General features: G+C 38.7%; 2 long non-coding RNA genes across 2 annotated transcripts; both read left to right on the top strand.

The window, feature by feature from the left end:
• Window positions 1–6,133: 6,133 nt before the first annotated feature.
• LOC125372021 lies at window positions 6,134–8,022 on the top strand. Its single transcript, XR_007217946.1, has 2 exons — window positions 6,134–6,190; window positions 7,371–8,022. It is a non-coding gene; the product is annotated as an uncharacterized LOC125372021 (long non-coding RNA).
• Window positions 8,023–8,679: 657 nt separating this feature from the next.
• Window positions 8,680–10,568, top strand: LOC125372020. Its single transcript, XR_007217945.1, has 2 exons — window positions 8,680–8,736; window positions 9,917–10,568. It is a non-coding gene; the product is annotated as an uncharacterized LOC125372020 (long non-coding RNA).
• Window positions 10,569–21,131: the final 10,563 nt, after the last annotated feature.

Here is a 21,131-nt window from a genome sequence, read left to right as displayed (position 1 = left end):
ACAATATCAGAAACTGAAGTGAAACTAGGTATTTTACTGTCACTGCGTGATTGGGTCAGTGGGCTAGCTTAGAGATTAAAGCATTCGCGCGTCACCCTGAAGGCCCGGGTTCGATTACCCATATTGGTACAATGTGTGATGACCATTTCTGGTAAATTTCATACCAATTAATAAAACACATGTTGTATAAAGCTATTAGTATTTGTCAAGAGGACGTGTAACTACACTTTCCAAAAAAATAAACGAACAGGTAGTATGTAGTTTATTGAACCTGGCTACACAAGAAATCCGGTTTATGAATTGGATATATGTTATTGTCCTGATATTCGACAAATGACAGCCTTTGTAGATTTGCAATGTCTTAAACGGCTTTGTTTTCACACATGTTGAATACTGTCATTGAAGAATAAACTAAAGCAAAATGCACGTGCAAGTTATGGTATTTGTAACTCGTGGTAGTGGCTATAAAAGGCAAGCATAAGCCAATGATTTGTCATTCAATTGTCAACATTTTTCAAGTTTAAAAATGCCGAGACCAGGCGCTGTCAATCGGAACATCGCAGTCTTCTGTTTCACGCCACATCAACGTCCACCATAGCACAATTTGCCGCCTATGTGACCGATACACACAGTTCATTTCCACTGTAGACCGTCCCAAAACCGGCCGAGGCAGAGGCAGATGAAAACAGATAGAAAATTTGCCCCGGCATAATGCACATTATGTCAATCACTGGATGATGTGGTTCTGTCTGAGGGGGAAGTTGTCTCTAAACAACATAAAATACATCTTGTGGCGTAACAACAGAAGAAATGCAATTCCTATTGCACGATGTGTGGAAATTATGTGTCTAGACCGTGTGTCTCTCTAATTGTCGCTGAGGATCAAACTCATACCAACACATTATTCTGATTTTCAAGAAAGTATAGGATGATACCTCAAAACTTTTCAAAAATATTGCTTGTATCCATGTGTTCAATATAAAGTCTTTCATCTTGTTTCTCCTCAGGACCAACATCAGCTAAAGCCATTTCACATCCGATCAACATGCCAACATCAAGATTACCAACCCAAGTCGTGGATACTTCTCAGTCAAAAGATGGTAAAACATTTGCTTTTTTTAAGCGACTTAACAGGTTGTTGCAAACTCATTAACCCATTTGCAAACATCTTCGATTAAATTTCCGCATACATATGAAACAATAATAATAATTCACTTGAAACTTAATAAAAAATAGTGCCATGCACTGTAAGTCACCTGGATATGTAGTCAACAATATCAGAAACTGAAGTGAAACTAGGTATTTTACTGTCACTGCGTGATTGGGTCAGTGGGCTAGCTTAGAGATTAAAGCATTCGCGCGTCACCCTGAAGGCCCGGGTTCGATTACCCATATTGGTACAATGTGTGATGACCATTTCTGGTAAATTTCATACCAATTAATAAAACACATGTTGTATAAAGCTATTAGTATTTGTCAAGAGGACGTGTAACTACACTTTCCAAAAAAATAAACGAACAGGTAGTATGTAGTTTATTGAACCTGGCTACACAAGAAATCCGGTTTATAAATTGGATATATGTTATTGTCCTGATATTCGACAAATGACAGCCTTTGTAGATTTGCAATGTCTTAAACGGCTTTGTTTTCACACATGTTGAATACTGTCATTGAAGAATAAACTAAAGCAAAATGCACGTGCAAGTTATGGTATTTGTAACTCGTGGTAGTGGCTATAAAAGGCAAGCATAAGCCAATGATTTGTCATTCAATTGTCAACATTTTTCAAGTTTAAAAATGCCGAGACCAGGCGCTGTCAATCGGAACATCGCAGTCTTCTGTTTCACGCCACATCAACGTCCACCATAGCACAATTTGCCGCCTATGTGACCGATACACACAGTTCATTTCCACTGTAGACCGGCCCAAAACCGGCCGAGGCAGAGGCAGATGAAAACAGATAGAAAATTTGCCCCGGCATAATGCACATTATGTCAATCACTGGATGATGTGGTTCTGTCTGAGGGGGAAGTTGTCTCTAAACAACATAAAATACATCTTGTGGCGTAACAACAGAAGAAATGCAATTCCTATTGCACGATGTGTGGAAATTATGTGTCTAGACCGTGTGTCTCTCTAATTGTCGCTGAGGATCAAACTCATACCAACACATTATTCTGATTTTCAAGAAAGTATAGGATGATACCTCATAACTTTTCAAATACATTTTGCTTGTATCCATGTGTTCAATATAAAGTCTTTCATCTTGTTTCTCCTCAGGACCAACATCAGCTAAAGCCATTTCACATCCGATCAACATGCCAACATCAAGATTACCAACCCAAGTCGTTGATACTTCTCAGTCAAAAGATGGTAAAACATTTGCTTTTTTTAAGCGACTTAACAGGTTGTTGCAAACTCATTAACCCATTTGCAAACATCTGCGATTAAATTTCCGCATACATATGAAACAATAATAATAATTCACTTGAAACTTAATAAAAAATAGTGCCATGCACTGTAAGTCACCTGGATATGTAGTCAACAATATCAGAAACTGAAGTGAAACTAGGTATTTTACTGTCACTGCGTGATTGGGTCAGTGGGCTAGCTTAGAGATTAAAGCATTCGCGCGTCACCCCGAAGGCCCAGGTTCGATTACCCATATTGGTACAATGTGTGATGACCATTTCTGGTAAATTTCATACCAATTAATAAAACACATGTTGTATAAAGCTATTAGTATTTGTCAAGAGGACGTGTAACTACACTTTCCAAAAAAATAAACGAACAGGTAGTATGTAGTTTATTGAACCTGGCTACACAAGAAATCCGGTTTATAAATTGGATATATGTTATTGTCCTGATATTCGACAAATGACAGCCTTTGTAGATTTGCAATGTCTTAAACGGCTTTGTTTTCACACATGTTGAATACTGTCATTGAAGAATAAACTAAAGCAAAATGCACGTGCAAGTTATGGTATTTGTAACTCGTGGTAGTGGCTATAAAAGGCAAGCATAAGCCAATGATTTGTCATTCAATTGTCAACATTTTTCAAGTTTAAAAATGCCGAGACCAGGCGCTGTCAATCGGAACATCGCAGTCTTCTGTTTCACGCCACATCAACGTCCACCATAGCACAATTTGCCGCCTATGTGACCGATACACACAGTTCATTTCCACTGTAGACCGTCCCAAAACCGGCCGAGCCAGAGGCAGATGAAAACAGATAGAAAATTTGCCCCGGCATAATGCACATTATGTCAATCACTGGATGATGTGGTTCTGTCTGAGGGGGAAGTTGTCTCTAAACAACATAAAATACATCTTGTGGCGTAACAACAGAAGAAATGCAATTCCTATTGCACGATGTGTGGAAATTATGTGTCTAGACCGTGTGTCTCTCTAATTGTCGCTGAGGATCAAACTCATACCAACACATTATTCTGATTTTCAAGAAAGTATAGGATGATACCTCATAACTTTTCAATTACATTTTGCTTGTATCCATGTGTTCAATATAAAGTCTTTCATCTTGTTTCTCCTCAGGACCAACATCAGCTAAAGCCATTTCACATCCGATCAACATGCCAACATCAAGATTACCAACCCAAGTCGTGGATACTTCTCAGTCAAAAGATGGTAAAACATTTGCTTTTTTTAAGCGACTTAACAGGTTGTTGCAAACTCATTAACCCATTTGAAAACATCTTCGATTAAATTTCCGCATACATATGAAACAATAATAATAATTCACTTGAAACTTAATAAAAAATAGTGCCATGCACTGTAAGTCACCTGGATATGTAGTCAACAATATCAGAAACTGAAGTGAAACTAGGTATTTTACTGTCACTGCGTGATTGGGTCAGTGGGCTAGCTTAGAGATTAAAGCATTCGCGCGTCACCCTGAAGGCCCGGGTTCGATTACCCATATTGGTACAATGTGTGATGACCATTTCTGGTAAATTTCATACCAATTAATAAAACACATGTTGTATAAAGCTATTAGTATTTGTCAAGAGGACGTGTAACTACACTTTCCAAAAAAATAAACGAACAGGTAGTATGTAGTTTATTGAACCTGGCTACACAAGAAATCCGGTTTATGAATTGGATATATGTTATTGTCCTGATATTCGACAAATGACAGCCTTTGTAGATTTGCAATGTCTTAAACGGCTTTGTTTTCACACATGTTGAATACTGTCATTGAAGAATAAACTAAAGCAAAATGCACGTGCAAGTTATGGTATTTGTAACTCGTGGTAGTGGCTATAAAAGGCAAGCATAAGCCAATGATTTGTCATTCAATTGTCAACATTTTTCAAGTTTAAAAATGCCGAGACCAGGCGCTGTCAATCGGAACATCGCAGTCTTCTGTTTCACGCCACATCAACGTCCACCATAGCACAATTTGCCGCCTATGTGACCGATACACACAGTTCATTTCCACTGTAGACCGTCCCAAAACCGGCCGAGGCAGAGGCAGATGAAAACAGATAGAAAATTTGCCCCGGCATAATGCACATTATGTCAATCACTGGATGATGTGGTTCTGTCTGAGGGGGAAGTTGTCTCTAAACAACATAAAATACATCTTGTGGCGTAACAACAGAAGAAATGCAATTCCTATTGCACGATGTGTGGAAATTATGTGTCTAGACCGTGTGTCTCTCTAATTGTCGCTGAGGATCAAACTCATACCAACACATTATTCTGATTTTCAAGAAAGTATAGGATGATACCTCAAAACTTTTCAAAAATATTGCTTGTATCCATGTGTTCAATATAAAGTCTTTCATCTTGTTTCTCCTCAGGACCAACATCAGCTAAAGCCATTTCACATCCGATCAACATGCCAACATCAAGATTACCAACCCAAGTCGTTGATACTTCTCAGTCAAAAGATGGTAAAACATTTGCTTTTTTTAAGCGACTTAACAGGTTGTTGCAAACTCATTAACCCATTTGCAAACATCTTCGATTAAATTTCCGCATACATATGAAACAATAATAATAATTCACTTGAAACTTAATAAAAAATAGTGCCATGCACTGTAAGTCACCTGGATATGTAGTCAACAATATCAGAAACTGAAGTGAAACTAGGTATTTTACTGTCACTGCGTGATTGGGTCAGTGGGCTAGCTTAGAGATTAAAGCATTCGCGCGTCACCCTGAAGGCCCGGGTTCGATTACCCATATTGGTACAATGTGTGATGACCATTTCTGGTAAATTTCATACCAATTAATAAAACACATGTTGTATAAAGCTATTAGTATTTGTCAAGAGGACGTGTAACTACACTTTCCAAAAAAATAAACGAACAGGTAGTATGTAGTTTATTGAACCCGGCTACACAAGAAATCCGGTTTATAAATTGGATATATGTTATTGTCCTGATATTCGACAAATGACAGCCTTTGTAGATTTGCAATGTCTTAAACGGCTTTGTTTTCACACATGTTGAATACTGTCATTGAAGAATAAACTAAAGCAAAATGCACGTGCAAGTTATGGTATTTGTAACTCGTGGTAGTGGCTATAAAAGGCAAGCATAAGCCAATGATTTGTCATTCAATTGTCAACATTTTTCAAGTTTAAAAATGCCGAGACCAGGCGCTGTCAATCGGAACATCGCAGTCTTCTGTTTCACGCCACATCAACGTCCACCATAGCACAATTTGCCGCCTATGTGACCGATACACACAGTTCATTTCCACTGTAGACCGTCCCAAAACCGGCCGAGGCAGAGGCAGATGAAAACAGATAGAAAATTTGCCCCGGCATAATGCACATTATGTCAATCACTGGATGATGTGGTTCTGTCTGAGGGGGAAGTTGTCTCTAAACAACATAAAATACATCTTGTGGCGTAACAACAGAAGAAATGCAATTCCTATTGCACGATGTGTGGAAATTATGTGTCTAGACCGTGTGTCTCTCTAATTGTCGCTGAGGATCAAACTCATACCAACACATTATTCTGATTTTCAAGAAAGTATAGGATGATACCTCAAAACTTTTCAAATACATTTTGCTTGTATCCATGTGTTCAATATAAAGTCTTTCATCTTGTTTCTCCTCAGGACCAACATCAGCTAAAGCCATTTCATATCCGATCAACATGCCAACATCAAGATTACCAACCCAAGTCGTGGATACTTCTCAGTCAAAAGATGGTAAAACATTTGCTTTTTTTAAGCGACTTAACAGGTTGTTGCAAACTCATTAACCCATTTGCAAACATCTTCGATTAAATTTCCGCATACATATGAAACAATAATAATAATTCACTTGAAACTTAATAAAAAATAGTGCCATGCACTGTAAGTCACCTGGATATGTAGTCAACAATATCAGAAACTGAAGTGAAACTAGGTATTTTACTGTCACTGCGTGATTGGGTCAGTGGGCTAGCTTAGAGATTAAAGCATTCGCGCGTCACCCTGAAGGCCCGGGTTCGATTACCCATATTGGTACAATGTGTGATGACCATTTCTGGTAAATTTCATACCAATTAATAAAACACATGTTGTATAAAGCTATTAGTATTTGTCAAGAGGACGTGTAACTACACTTTCCAAAAAAATAAACGAACAGGTAGTATGTAGTTTATTGAACCTGGCTACACAAGAAATCCGGTTTATAAATTGGATATATGTTATTGTCCTGATATTCGACAAATGACAGCCTTTGTAGATTTGCAATGTCTTAAACGGCTTTGTTTTCACACATGTTGAATACTGTCATTGAAGAATAAACTAAAGCAAAATGCACGTGCAAGTTATGGTATTTGTAACTCGTGGTAGTGGCTATAAAAGGCAAGCATAAGCCAATGATTTGTCATTCAATTGTCAACATTTTTCAAGTTTAAAAATGCCGAGACCAGGCGCTGTCAATCGGAACATCGCAGTCTTCTGTTTCACGCCACATCAACGTCCACCATAGCACAATTTGCCGCCTATGTGACCGATACACACAGTTCATTTCCACTGTAGACCGTCCCAAAACCGGCCGAGCCAGAGGCAGATGAAAACAGATAGAAAATTTGCCCCGGCATAATGCACATTATGTCAATCACTGGATGATGTGGTTCTGTCTGAGGGGGAAGTTGTCTCTAAACAACATAAAATACATCTTGTGGCGTAACAACAGAAGAAATGCAATTCCTATTGCACGATGTGTGGAAATTATGTGTCTAGACCGTGTGTCTCTCTAATTGTCGCTGAGGATCAAACTCATACCAACACATTATTCTGATTTTCAAGAAAGTATAGGATGATACCTCATAACTTTTCAAATACATTTTGCTTGTATCCATGTGTTCAATATAAAGTCTTTCATCTTGTTTCTCCTCAGGACCAACATCAGCTGAAGCCATTTCACATCCGATCAACATGCCAACATCAAGATTACCAACCCAAGTCGTGGATACTTCTCAGTCAAAAGATGGTAAAACATTTGCTTTTTTTAAGCGACTTAACAGGTTGTTGCAAACTCATTAACCCATTTGAAAACATCTTCGATTAAATTTCCGCATACATATGAAACAATAATAATAATTCACTTGAAACTTAATAAAAAATAGTGCCATGCACTGTAAGTCACCTGGATATGTAGTCAACAATATCAGAAACTGAAGTGAAACTAGGTATTTTACTGTCACTGCGTGATTGGGTCAGTGGGCTAGCTTAGAGATTAAAGCATTCGCGCGTCACCCTGAAGGCCCGGGTTCGATTACCCATATTGGTACAATGTGTGATGACCATTTCTGGTAAATTTCATACCAATTAATAAAACACATGTTGTATAAAGCTATTAGTATTTGTCAAGAGGACGTGTAACTACACTTTCCAAAAAAATAAACGAACAGGTAGTATGTAGTTTATTGAACCTGGCTACACAAGAAATCCGGTTTATGAATTGGATATATGTTATTGTCCTGATATTCGACAAATGACAGCCTTTGTAGATTTGCAATGTCTTAAACGGCTTTGTTTTCACACATGTTGAATACTGTCATTGAAGAATAAACTAAAGCAAAATGCACGTGCAAGTTATGGTATTTGTAACTCGTGGTAGTGGCTATAAAAGGCAAGCATAAGCCAATGATTTGTCATTCAATTGTCAACATTTTTCAAGTTTAAAAATGCCGAGACCAGGCGCTGTCAATCGGAACATCGCAGTCTTCTGTTTCACGCCACATCAACGTCCACCATAGCACAATTTGCCGCCTATGTGACCGATACACACAGTTCATTTCCACTGTAGACCGTCCCAAAACCGGCCGAGGCAGAGGCAGATGAAAACAGATAGAAAATTTGCCCCGGCATAATGCACATTATGTCAATCACTGGATGATGTGGTTCTGTCTGAGGGGGAAGTTGTCTCTAAACAACATAAAATACATCTTGTGGCGTAACAACAGAAGAAATGCAATTCCTATTGCACGATGTGTGGAAATTATGTGTCTAGACCGTGTGTCTCTCTAATTGTCGCTGAGGATCAAACTCATACCAACACATTATTCTGATTTTCAAGACAGTATAGGATGATACCTCAAAACTTTTCAAATACATTTTGCTTGTATCCATGTGTTCAATATAAAGTCTTTCATCTTGTTTCTCCTCAGGACCAACATCAGCTAAAGCCATTTCACATCCGATCAACATGCCAACATCAAGATTACCAACCCAAGTCGTGGATACTTCTCAGTCAAAAGATGGTAAAACATTTGCTTTTTTTAAGCGACTTAACAGGTTGTTGCAAACTCATTAACCCATTTGCAAACATCTTCGATTACATTTCCGCATACATATGAAACAATAATAATAATTCACTTGAAACTTAATAAAAAATAGTGCCATGCACTGTAAGTCACCTGGATATGTAGTCAACAATATCAGAAACTGAAGTGAAACTAGGTATTTTACTGTCACTGCGTGATTGGGTCAGTGGGCTAGCTTAGAGATTAAAGCATTCGCGCGTCACCCCGAAGGCCCAGGTTCGATTACCCATATTGGTACAATGTGTGATGACCATTTCTGGTAAATTTCATACCAATTAATAAAACACATGTTGTATAAAGCTATTAGTATTTGTCAAGAGGACGTGTAACTACACTTTCCAAAAAAATAAACGAACAGGTAGTATGTAGTTTATTGAACCTGGCTACACAAGAAATCCGGTTTATAAATTGGATATATGTTATTGTCCTGATATTCGACAAATGACAGCCTTTGTAGATTTGCAATGTCTTAAACGGCTTTGTTTTCACACATGTTGAATACTGTCATTGAAGAATAAACTAAAGCAAAATGCACGTGCAAGTTATGGTATTTGTAACTCGTGGTAGTGGCTATAAAAGGCAAGCATAAGCCAATGATTTGTCATTCAATTGTCAACATTTTTCAAGTTTAAAAATGCCGAGACCAGGCGCTGTCAATCGGAACATCGCAGTCTTCTGTTTCACGCCACATCAACGTCCACCATAGCACAATTTGCCGCCTATGTGACCGATACACACAGTTCATTTCCACTGTAGACCGTCCTAAAACCGGCCGAGGCAGAGGCAGATGAAAACAGATAGAAAATTTGCCCCGGCATAATGCACATTATGTCAATCACTGGATGATGTGGTTCTGTCTGAGGGGGAAGTTGTCTCTAAACAACATAAAATACATCTTGTGGCGTAACAACAGAAGAAATGCAATTCCTATTGCACGATGTGTGGAAATTATGTGTCTAGACCGTGTGTCTCTCTAATTGTCGCTGAGGATCAAACTCATACCAACACATTATTCTGATTTTCAAGAAAGTATAGGATGATACCTCATAACTTTTCAAATACATTTTGCTTGTATCCATGTGTTCAATATAAAGTCTTTCATCTTGTTTCTCCTCAGGACCAACATCAGCTGAAGCCATTTCACATCCGATCAACATGCCAACATCAAGATTACCAACCCAAGTCGTGGATACTTCTCAGTCAAAAGATGGTAAAACATTTGCTTTTTTTAAGCGACTTAACAGGTTGTTGCAAACTCATTAACCCATTTGAAAACATCTTCGATTAAATTTCCGCATACATATGAAACAATAATAATAATTCACTTGAAACTTAATAAAAAATAGTGCCATGCACTGTAAGTCACCTGGATATGTAGTCAACAATATCAGAAACTGAAGTGAAACTAGGTATTTTACTGTCACTGCGTGATTGGGTCAGTGGGCTAGCTTAGAGATTAAAGCATTCGCGCGTCACCCTGAAGGCCCGGGTTCGATTACCCATATTGGTACAATGTGTGATGACCATTTCTGGTAAATTTCATACCAATTAATAAAACACATGTTGTATAAAGCTATTAGTATTTGTCAAGAGGACGTGTAACTACACTTTCCAAAAAAATAAACGAACAGGTAGTATGTAGTTTATTGAACCTGGCTACACAAGAAATCCGGTTTATGAATTGGATATATGTTATTGTCCTGATATTCGACAAATGACAGCCTTTGTAGATTTGCAATGTCTTAAACGGCTTTGTTTTCACACATGTTGAATACTGTCATTGAAGAATAAACTAAAGCAAAATGCACGTGCAAGTTATGGTATTTGTAACTCGTGGTAGTGGCTATAAAAGGCAAGCATAAGCCAATGATTTGTCATTCAATTGTCAACATTTTTCAAGTTTAAAAATGCCGAGACCAGGCGCTGTCAATCGGAACATCGCAGTCTTCTGTTTCACGCCACATCAACGTCCACCATAGCACAATTTGCCGCCTATGTGACCGATACACACAGTTCATTTCCACTGTAGACCGTCCCAAAACCGGCCGAGGCAGAGGCAGATGAAAACAGATAGAAAATTTGCCCCGGCATAATGCACATTATGTCAATCACTGGATGATGTGGTTCTGTCTGAGGGGGAAGTTGTCTCTAAACAACATAAAATACATCTTGTGGCGTAACAACAGAAGAAATGCAATTCCTATTGCACGATGTGTGGAAATTATGTGTCTAGACCGTGTGTCTCTCTAATTGTCGCTGAGGATCAAACTCATACCAACACATTATTCTGATTTTCAAGAAAGTATAGGATGATACCTCAAAACTTTTCAAATACATTTTGCTTGTATCCATGTGTTCAATATAAAGTCTTTCATCTTGTTTCTCCTCAGGACCAACATCAGCTAAAGCCATTTCACATCCGATCAACATGCCAACATCAAGATTACCAACCCAAGTCGTGGATACTTCTCAGTCAAAAGATGGTAAAACATTTGCTTTTTTTAAGCGACTTAACAGGTTGTTGCAAACTCATTAACCCATTTGCAAACTTCTTCGATTACATTTCCGCATACATATGAAACAATAATAATAATTCACTTGAAACTTAATAAAAAATAGTGCCATGCACTGTAAGTCACCTGGATATGTAGTCAACAATATCAGAAACTGAAGTGAAACTAGGTATTTTACTGTCACTGCGTGATTGGGTCAGTGGGCTAGCTTAGAGATTAAAGCATTCGCGCGTCACCCCGAAGGCCCAGGTTCGATTACCCATATTGGTACAATGTGTGATGACCATTTCTGGTAAATTTCATACCAATTAATAAAACACATGTTGTATAAAGCTATTAGTATTTGTCAAGAGGACGTGTAACTACACTTTCCAAAAAAATAAACGAACAGGTAGTATGTAGTTTATTGAACCTGGCTACACAAGAAATCCGGTTTATAAATTGGATATATGTTATTGTCCTGATATTCGACAAATGACAGCCTTTGTAGATTTGCAATGTCTTAAACGGCTTTGTTTTCACACATGTTGAATACTGTCATTGAAGAATAAACTAAAGCAAAATGCACGTGCAAGTTATGGTATTTGTAACTCGTGGTAGTGGCTATAAAAGGCAAGCATAAGCCAATGATTTGTCATTCAATTGTCAACATTTTTCAAGTTTAAAAATGCCGAGACCAGGCGCTGTCAATCGGAACATCGCAGTCTTCTGTTTCACGCCACATCAACGTCCACCATAGCACAATTTGCCGCCTATGTGACCGATACACACAGTTCATTTCCACTGTAGACCGTCCTAAAACCGGCCGAGGCAGAGGCAGATGAAAACAGATAGAAAATTTGCCCCGGCATAATGCACATTATGTCAATCACTGGATGATGTGGTTCTGTCTGAGGGGGAAGTTGTCTCTAAACAACATAAAATACATCTTGTGGCGTAACAACAGAAGAAATGCAATTCCTATTGCACGATGTGTGGAAATTATGTGTCTAGACCGTGTGTCTCTCTAATTGTCGCTGAGGATCAAACTCATACCAACACATTATTCTGATTTTCAAGAAAGTATAGGATGATACCTCATAACTTTTCAAATACATTTTGCTTGTATCCATGTGTTCAATATAAAGTCTTTCATCTTGTTTCTCCTCAGGACCAACATCAGCTAAAGCCATTTCACATCCGATCAACATGCCAACATCAAGATTACCAACCCAAGTCGTGGATACTTCTCAGTCAAAAGATGGTAAAACATTTGCTTTTTTTAAGCGACTTAACAGGTTGTTGCAAACTCATTAACCCATTTGCAAACATCTTCGATTAAATTTCCGCATACATATGAAACAATAATAATAATTCACTTGAAACTTAATAAAAAATAGTGCCATGCACTGTAAGTCACCTGGATATGTAGTCAACAATATCAGAAACTGAAGTGAAACTAGGTATTTTACTGTCACTGCGTGATTGGGTCAGTGGGCTAGCTTAGAGATTAAAGCATTCGCGCGTCACCCCGAAGGCCCAGGTTCGATTACCCATATTGGTACAATGTGTGATGACCATTTCTGGTAAATTTCATACTGATTAATAAAACACATGTTGTATAAAGCTATTAGTATTTGTCAAGAGGACGTGTAACTACACTTTCCAAAAAAATAAACGAACAGGTAGTATGTAGTTTATTGAACCTGGCTACACAAGAAATCCGGTTTATAAATTGGATATATGTTATTGTCCTGATATTCGACAAATGACAGCCTTTGTAGATTTGCAATGTCTTAAACGGCTTTGTTTTCACACATGTTGAATACTGTCATTGAAGAATAAACTAAAGCAAAATGCACGTGCAAGTTATGGTATTCGTAACTCGTGGTAGTGGCTATAAAAGGCAAGCATAAGCCAATGATTTGTCATTCGATTGTCAACATTTTTCAAGTTTAAAAATGCCGAGACCAGGCGCTGTCAATCGGAACATCGCAGTCTTCTGTTTCACGCCACATCAACGTCCACCATAGCATAATTTGCCGCCTATGTGACCGATACACACAGTTCATTTCCACTGTAGACCATCCCCAAACCGGCCGAGGCAGAGGCAGATGAAAACAGATAGAAAATTTGCCCCGGCATAATGCACATTATGTCAATCACTGGATGATGTGGTTCTGTCTGAGGGGGAAGTTGTCTCTAAACAACATAAAATACATCTTGTGGCGTAACAACAGAAGAAATGCAATTCCTATTGCACGATGTGTGGAAATTATGTGTCTAGACCGTGTGTCTCTCTAATTGTCGCTGAGGATCAAACTCATACCAACACATTATTCTGATTTTCAAGAAAGTATAGGATGATACCTCATAACTTTTCAAATACATTTTGCTTGTATCCATGTGTTCAATATAAAGTCTTTCATCTTGTTTCTCCTCAGGACCAACATCAGCTAAAGCCATTTCACATCCGATCAACATGCCAACATCAAGATTACCAACCCAAGTCGTGGATACTTCTCAGTCAAAAGATGGTAAAACATTTGCTTTTTTTAAGCGACTTAACAGGTTGTTGCAAACTCATTAACCCATTTGCAAACATCTTCGATTAAATTTCCGCATACATATGAAACAATAATAATAATTCACTTGAAACTTAATAAAAAATAGTGCCATGCACTGTAAGTCACCTGGATATGTAGTCAACAATATCAGAAACTGAAGTGAAACTAGGTATTTTACTGTCACTGCGTGATTGGGTCAGTGGGCTAGCTTAGAGATTAAAGCATTCGCGCGTCACCCCGAAGGCCCAGGTTCGATTACCCATATTGGTACAATGTGTGATGACCATTTCTGGTAAATTTCATACTGATTAATAAAACACATGTTGTATAAAGCTATTAGTATTTGTCAAGAGGACGTGTAACTACACTTTCCAAAAAAATAAACGAACAGGTAGTATGTAGTTTATTGAACCTGGCTACACAAGAAATCCGGTTTATAAATTGGATATATGTTATTGTCCTGATATTCGACAAATGACAGCCTTTGTAGATTTGCAATGTCTTAAACGGCTTTGTTTTCACACATGTTGAATACTGTCATTGAAGAATAAACTAAAGCAAAATGCACGTGCAAGTTATGGTATTCGTAACTCGTGGTAGTGGCTATAAAAGGCAAGCATAAGCCAATGATTTGTCATTCGATTGTCAACATTTTTCAAGTTTAAAAATGCCGAGACCAGGCGCTGTCAATCGGAACATCGCAGTCTTCTGTTTCACGCCACATCAACGTCCACCATAGCATAATTTGCCGCCTATGTGACCGATACACACAGTTCATTTCCACTGTAGACCATCCCCAAACCGGCCGAGGCAGAGGCAGATGAAAACAGATAGAAAATTTGCCCCGGCATAATGCACATTATGTCAATCACTGGATGATGTGGTTCTGTCTGAGGGGGAAGTTGTCTCTAAACAACATAAAATACATCTTGTGGCGTAACAACAGAAGAAATGCAATTCCTATTGCACGATGTGTGGAAATTATGTGTCTAGACCGTGTGTCTCTCTAATTGTCGCTGAGGATCAAACTCATACCAACACATTATTCTGATTTTCAAGAAAGTATAGGATGATACCTCAAAACTTTTCAAATACATTTTGCTTGTATCCATGTGTTCAATATAAAGTCTTTCATCTTGTTTCTCCTCAGGACCAACATCAGCTAAAGCCATTTCACATCCGATCAACATGCCAACATCAAGATTACCAACCCAAGTCGTGGATACTTCTCAGTCAAAAGATGGTAAAACATTTGCTTTTTTTAAGCGACTTAACAGGTTGTTGCAAACTCATTAACCCATTTGCAAACATCTTCGATTACATTTCCGCATACATATGAAACAATAATAATAATTCACTTGAAACTTAATAAAAAATAGTGCCATGCACTGTAAGTCACCTGGATATGTAGTCAACAATATCAGAAACTGAAGTGAAACTAGGTATTTTACTGTCACTGCGTGATTGGGTCAGTGGGCTAGCTTAGAGATTAAAGCATTCGCGCGTCACCCCGAAGGCCCAGGTTCGATTACCCATATTGGTACAATGTGTGATGACCATTTCTGGTAAATTTCATACTGATTAATAAAACACATGTTGTATAAAGCTATTAGTATTTGTCAAGAGGACGTGTAACTACACTTTTCAAAAAAATAAACGAACAGGTAGTATGTAGTTTATTGAACCTGGCTACACAAGAAATCCGGTTTATCACTTGGATATATGTTATTGGCCTGATATTCGACAAATGGTGTGTTAAATCGCAGCCATTATCGATTTGCATGTCTTAAACGGCATTGTTCTCACACTTGTTCAAAACTGTCATGGAGGAAAACAGTAAAGCAAATTGTTCAATCGGAACATCGCCATGAGAGGTATCCAAAGAGGGAAATTGCAGTCTTCTGTTGCACGCCACACCAATGTCCACCATAGCACAATTTGACGCCTGTGTAACCGATACACGTTATTGTTGGCTTCATACAATATGAGACAACCCAATGCTTGTCCAATACTTTTGACAATAATATGCGACATATTGAACGTCTCGATTCCAAAATTGAAAACAAATGACATCTGTACCGAAAAGAAATTAGTATGAAACCAACAAACAACCAACAAATGACACATATTTAACAATATTGTATTACATTACAGCTACTGAAAAGTTCTACACAGTGCCCTCACCAATCTAGCAGTACTAGAACATTACCTAAGTTTCCACAACATAATTATCACCGTGTGTCAATTTACACTTATCAGAGGGGTACATGATCAGTTGGTAGACTTTCATTTTGTAGAAGTGAGTGAGTGAGTGAGTGAGTGAGTGAGTTAAAATTTAACGTCGCATCGGCATTATCTCAGCCATATAGCGACGAGACCAAGTTAATATATTTACAATTTAGTCATTAATGCAAAGTTTTGTTTAAAAACAAATTGAAAAACATATTTGAGCATACTATATTTAAAAACAATTCATGAAAATATTTGAGCATAACAATATTATATATATACAGTTTTAAAACACGGGCTATAGGCCACCAGTAACCAAACCTAGGCCACCTCGCTGGGGATCATGTGGACTTACAGTACCTCTGCTTCCTGCATGATACCCCAGCAGGATTTACGTCATCACTTTAGCCACTGGTGGTTGTGCACAATGCTAGCAGATATTAAAAAATACTCATCAATGAGTTGGCTTAAAAACTCTGGTTGATGATAGTTACATTGATTATGATAGGATTACGTGTCATACAGGGGGGCAATATTTTTATGGTACTTAAACCTCCTGGACAGAGCCTTCTATAATGTTTGTTAATAGTAGCATCACACCAAAGTTAAAAACAAGCATTTAATTATTCACATACATATTTAAAATTTGTTATACATACCAATTTCTTTCAAGTAATTTATGATGAGATGCCCGCTGACACGGGAAAAGAGAGAAGCCTCGGTGATTGAGTGGGTCAGATAGCTGATTTTGTGTGCTGTCGGCGATATAGGTGTCTCACTCTGGCAGTGTGGGTTCGAATCCGGAATGGGACTCTACCCCAAAATGTACTAACAAAAACCCATTGTACTCATTGTAAACCTAAACATTTCCAGATTTTATATGGCTAACATACCCTATTCATTCTTCAGGGGACGGAGGTAAAAAGGCACACGCTAAACTGTGCCGGACAGATGCAAAACTAAACGTTGATAGCGGGACCGTCTCGTCATCTCACGAAGGTAAAGTGTACTCGATAAAATGTATACACAACCATTTCCTTCCCAAGATGTATTCTCATGCATTGTTTTAGGCTACGATTTAGACGGTTGACAAAGATATGCCATTAACGATTATGCCAATGACATACACAGTTTGCTTCAAATGGAGATTGTATCGAGTGACATACACAAATTGCTTCAAATGGAGAGTACATGTCTCGATGGGAAGAATCTGAAAACGTCCAATATTTTGATATTACAAAGATAACAGAGACAAGGAGACAGGGAGTTACACAATTCTTGTTCACCACTCACTGTCTAAAGAGGTTTTGTTTTGATGAAGTGAATAAAAAGTATCGTGTGTTCGGGAGAGGGGGTATATAAAGAAATGCGACAATGAAAGTTTGTTGTGTGAACTATTTCAGCTATAGGACTGCAACTATATAACTGAATCTGGACTAGACACTCCAGACATTCACATCATGAGCATATAGCTGCACGTACCTAAAATAGAGTGGAAATGCGTCAAATTCTTGTTTTTAACCCTCCTCAGAATCGGACAAAACGACATATGGCAAAGATAATGTAAAATATTTATTGTTTAGGCTTTAATTTGAGATCTCCTTGTGCCTATAGCACTATGTTTATTGACAATAGAACCGCTAATAAATTACCCCAATGGCTAGGCTACCTGATGGTATGGTACATGACGACAATTTGGAGTTACGCCCTCAGTCGGCTGCAAGTCTGAACGACAGACTAGCTACAGTTGGTTGGTTGGTTTGTTGTTTAACGCCACACTCAGCAATATTCCAGCTATATGACGGCGGTCTGTGTAAATAATCGAGTCTGGACCAGACAATCCAGTGATTAATATCATGAGCATCAATCCACGCATTGGAGCCTGACCACCCGATCCCGTCAGTCGCCTTTTACGACAAGCATTGTCACCTTTTACGGCAAGCATGGGTTGCTGAAGATCTATTCTACCCCGGAATCTTCACGGGTCTACAGATAGAAGTGTAGCTTACAACCAATAACCCGACGTATATAAACTAGCTACAGATGGCAGATAAGAACAAAGGAACAATTGCACATTCGCACAACTTCTTGTTACCTGGTTACACCAGAATCTGGTAAATGATCATGAAATGCATACGCTTATTTATATGGGTTGAGCCAAAAATACGGAATGTAAAGCGCACAATAATGGGTCTTTAACAAGCAATCGTGATCGGTTAATGCAAATTACGGAATAATATATGAACAGTGATTTGAAAGGCATAGGCATATTTCGAATAGTATAGTGGTTGACTTTGCCTGAACTTGCTTATCAAAAACAAAAGCAAGATCGGACCACGCAGCATAAGCCTGTTTACGTACTATCTGGAATACGACAAGACCAACTGCGTCATTATTGGTCATGTATGGTTTTATCACGTAATATTAGTTATGGTGTCTAGGTTTACGGTGTCATATTAAGTTAACAGAAAAACATTGGGCGAGGCGTATACTTACACTTACACTTACACTTACCACCAGTATTAGTCTTTAGTGACTGAGTTGGGTTTAACGCTGCTTTTTAACAATGTTCCAGTTATATCACGGCGTGTCAGCTTACTGTGGGAGAAAAGCCCGAAGTGATGCAGGTCTCTGACGTTTACCACTTCGGTGAAACCCACGAGCACGGGTATGCGCAGATAAACCTAGAAACATAATCGGGGCGAACCGGGTTTCGAACCAACAATCATAGGTTTCTGGCGTGCCCAAGGGACGCAACTCTGCACAGCGAATCGCGGCGCCTTAGACGACTTGGCCACCCGTGCCCCCACTTACAACCAGTATAAATTACAGGACCAGTACATATAATATCATACAACGCTTTAATATTAACACACACGTTAACAATGGAATTAATAACGCACTAAATGTGAACGTTTAAACACATATTATAGCTAAAATGGAAAGAATTCCCAAACGACGGGCTGCTATCTATTCTATTGCTATGTGACATCATTGGCGTATGGTTTCTTGTTTGTTACGTCATCCTAGGCATGTTCTATGACGTTGCTATTTGTAAACCTGTAACCTCCATTGTGAGCTTTTTTCTCTATAATTTGTAATAATAACATCACGAACAAGGTTTCCTTAAAAACACAATGTCTCTGCACATCAAAATTAATAACATTAAAACATAAAACAGTGTCGAATATTCATGTGAAATATGTGAGGTGGAAATACAAAATAGTTGTTCCTGACGGTTTACGGGCTCATGTTGGGTTAGTAGGTCTGCTCTCTGACTGCATCTTTAAAAGTCCAGTTTCCACCCTTGCCGAACTAGGCTGGAACTCCTGGGCTCTATCGTAGCGCCACCAGTGGCTATTACGAGTTATGTCCCTTCTGAGCCTTTCCTTTAGACCAGTCAGATTCCACCTCTCGTATCACTTGCATTTGCTTGAAACAAAACGGTGGCGCCCAGTCAAGACGATCTGATCGATAATCAAGGTCTATGTTGTGACAAAACGGGTCTTACATCGCGCAAAGCGTGAGCACCTTGATTAAAAAAATGAAAATATTTGGAAAATATCTGTTGACAACGAGCTGGCGGGGCACATGCTTTGCAAATCCTGCAATCGACCAAAATCTGAAGGACAGTTTACGAACCGGATTTCGATTTCGATGCAAGATTTTGATTGGACTAGGCATAGGCTCGCGAGTCCAGTCAAAATGTAACTCCATAATACCAGCCTAGTTCGGCAAGGGTGGAAACTGGACTTTTTTAGTCAGTGAACTCCCTTGCGTTGGGAAGATGTCTGACTGGTGAAGCTGACTTTGAGGCATAGTTATGCCAATTATAATTACCCTTTTTTCTTGTACAATCCTGAGACTAAGGCAATTGTCGGAGGTCAAGGTCAAGTGATATTTTTTGATTGGAAGTAAAATAAGCTTTAGAAGAAGACGGTGACTGGTGTGACAAATGTTTGCTCGAATTTGAGCGCCATCGTCACAAATTGGTTTCTCACGACCAAATGACATATGTTGGCGACTTAACATACGTGGTAGACCATGGTTATCTTCAGCAATACTTTTATTACATTGATTAATTACATTATCAAGCCTTACATTTGGGTCACTATCATTGCAATACCTTTTCAGTAGTTAACATAGCCCAAATATACTCCCACACATCCCTTACTTACCTAGAAAGAAATTATTATATACACACACATGCATGCCTGTTGATATTTTGACACAAACGCAAATACTCATCTACTGCCTATCTCTGGTTGTTGTTGTTGGTGGTTGGTTGGTTGTTTTACGCCGCACTCAGCCTGCCGTAAAAGGCGACTATGCTTGTCGTAAGAGGCGACTAACGGGATCTGTTGGTCAGGCTCAATGTCATTGATCCCAATTGAATGGATCGATGCTCATGATATCAATCACTGCATTGTCTGGTCCAGACTCGATTATTTAAACACCTCCGTCATATAGCTGGAATATTGCTGAATGCGGCGTAAAACAACAAACCAACCAACCAACCAATTGACAGGCAATATGTTTATTTTATGTTTGCATTGCTTTGTACTGTAATGTTTCAGATTCAGCCAACGAGATGGTTGATGATTTTGTTCAATGCAAATATACAGTAATCACCCAAACTGGAACTGGCAAGCAAAGTGGCACAAACGCCTACGTTTATCTTTCTTTGATTGGAGAAAAGGCTACTCATAAATTCTACCTGAATAACCCAGGAGATGAAATGCAGGTGGGACAGAATGATACGTTTCTGGTAAGTGCCACTTACAGCCCTGTGTTGTATTGATTCTGATTGGTCAATCAGAGGTATCAAGTCAAAGGAACCACTCACCTCTGATTGAGACATCTGACGAATGTTTTATCGACGATAGAAGTCGACTGTCAGCGTGTATTTCGCTTTTCTATAGCCAACCTAAACGTCATATTTTCTGCATCACAATATGCGGTCTTCGGCAACCCATTCTTGCCGTAAAAGGCGACGATGCTTGAGAGAGGCGACTAACGGGATCGGGTGGTCAGACTCGCTGAC

Source organism: Haliotis rufescens, unplaced genomic scaffold (assembly GCF_023055435.1).
Source record: "Haliotis rufescens isolate VD_foot unplaced genomic scaffold, xgHalRufe1.0.p SCAF_33, whole genome shotgun sequence".
Classification (NCBI taxonomy): Eukaryota; Metazoa; Mollusca; class Gastropoda; order Lepetellida; family Haliotidae; genus Haliotis; species Haliotis rufescens.
The sequence above is the reverse complement of the archived record's forward strand: the minus strand, read 5'-3'. Positions and strand labels throughout refer to the sequence as shown.